Source organism: Schistocerca americana, chromosome 9 (assembly GCF_021461395.2).
Source record: "Schistocerca americana isolate TAMUIC-IGC-003095 chromosome 9, iqSchAmer2.1, whole genome shotgun sequence".
NCBI lineage: Eukaryota > Metazoa > Arthropoda > Insecta > Orthoptera > Acrididae > Schistocerca > Schistocerca americana.
The window spans coordinates 173,102,412-173,104,480 of NC_060127.1; the positions used below are offsets into that span (position 1 = coordinate 173,102,412).

The 2,069-nt window shown below is 41.2% G+C and overlaps 1 pseudogene; it reads left to right on the forward strand.

Moving 5' to 3' along the window:
• The first annotated feature begins 1,191 nt into the window (after window positions 1-1,191).
• On the forward strand, window positions 1,192-1,310 carry LOC124551595 (annotated as a pseudogene).
• The last annotated feature ends 759 nt before the right edge of the window (window positions 1,311-2,069 follow it).

Consider the following 2,069-nt stretch of genomic DNA (forward strand, 5'->3'; position numbering starts at 1 on the left):
CTCGAACTACTGCAATACAGCAAGCGCCAATACTGCCAGCTAAATAAAAGATTCTAACCACTGAAGGCACTAACTACTGATAGGCATAGTCGGCAAATGAAAGATTTTGATAGAGAACGAACAATGTATTTACCTTAATAATGTTCAAAGGTCATCATATATATATATATATATATATGTGGTGTCACCGCCAGACACCACACTTGCTAGGTGGTAGCTTAAATCGGCCGCGGTCCATTTAGTACATGTCGGACCCGCGTGTCGCCACTGTGTGATCGCAGACCGAGCGCCACCACAAGGCAGGTCTCGAGATACGGAATAGCACTCGCTCCAGTTGTACGGCGACTTTGCTAGCGACTACACTGACGAAGCCTTTCTCTCATTTGCCGAGAGACAGTTAGAATAGCCTTCAGCTAAGTCCATGGCTACGACCTAGCAAGGCGCCATTAACCGTATCTGAAGATAGTCTTATTTGTATTATCAAGAGCGATGTACCACAAGGATAAATAAAAGTTAAGTATTCGAGGAGCTGCATACTTTTCTTATTAGAATTCACTACTTATCCTGTTCCAGAATTCACGCGCGTCTGCGTTAGATAGCGTGCATTTCGGCCTCCTCTATCTACAAGGTGTTGGCACATTTGCCAACACATCAATATATATATATATATATATATATATATATATATATATATATATATATATATATATATATATATATCAGTTCATTATATCCAGTATTACAAATTTACTCTTTCCGATGGACACACGTCCAGATCATCCGCTCTCAAAATTCTGCCATCTCTCTCCCCACATCCACCACTGCTGGCGGCTCACCTCCAACTGCGGAATGCTACGCGCTGTTCACATCCAACTGCCCAACACTGCAATAGCGAATATTTCAACAATGCCAACCAGCCACAGACTGCACACAGCACAGTCAGTGATTTTCATACAGAGCGCTACGTGGCGTTACCAACATAAAACCCTAAACAGCCTACTTACAATTGTACTGCTGCATTTCCAAGCCTTAGGTTTTTTAGCCACGCTTTGTGAATCACTTGACATTTGGCCATAAGCCTTGGTAACTAATTGCACTGCAGCTTTCTAAGACCTGAAATACTTTTTGTTTACTGTGATCCCCTTATTGGCATATATTTCTCAGTGTACGATGGCTTTTACTGAATTGTTTGCCAGTGGCCTTGCCGCAGTGGTAACACCGGTTCCCGTCATATCACTGAAGTTAAGCACTGTCCGGCTTGGCTAGCAGTTGGATGGGTCACCATCTGGGTCTGCCGAGTGCTGCTGGCAAACGGGGTTCACTCAGCCCTTGTGACGCCAATTGAGGAGCTACTTGGCTAAAAACGTCAGCATTGGTCACGGGAACTGACAACGGTCGGGAGAGCGGTGTGCTGTCCATGTTCGCATCCATTGACACCTAAGGGCTGAGGATGACATGGCGGCCGATTGGTACTTCTTGTCCTTCAGTGCTGGTTTGGACAATGCTTGTTTTTTAGTAATCTATTGTTTGACCGTATTTTATCTGTGGTCTTAAGGGGGTAGGACGTCAAGCGGACCGACTTGGAGCAGGAGAGGCACTACAGGAGATTTTAATTTCCGCTGTCTATACTTTTACAAATAAATTCATAAAACTTTAACAGCATGACCAGGAAGGATTCAGGATTCATACTCATAGCAGTGGAAGCTCAAAAACGTAACAAAACATATTATTTTACATGTGAAATTTCATCATTGTTTCACTTACTACTGGCTGGTACACTTTTCTTCCTAAGTAAGAGAGATTCTTCGATGACTTTTGCACAGCATACAAACCACAATTACAGGTGTATGAAACTCTAGATGTTATTTAATTTATGAAAAAAACGAATGAACTGTTACATTTTAAACTTCATGTTTAGAAAAAATTCAAGTTTTATAGTTAATTATCTCAATTTTTTCCACAGTTTTTTAATAGATTTGGAAAATTCTAGAGTTTCATACACCTGTAACTACTGTTTGTATGGTATGAAAAATTAATCGAAGAATCTCTCTTAGTTAGGAAGAAAAGTG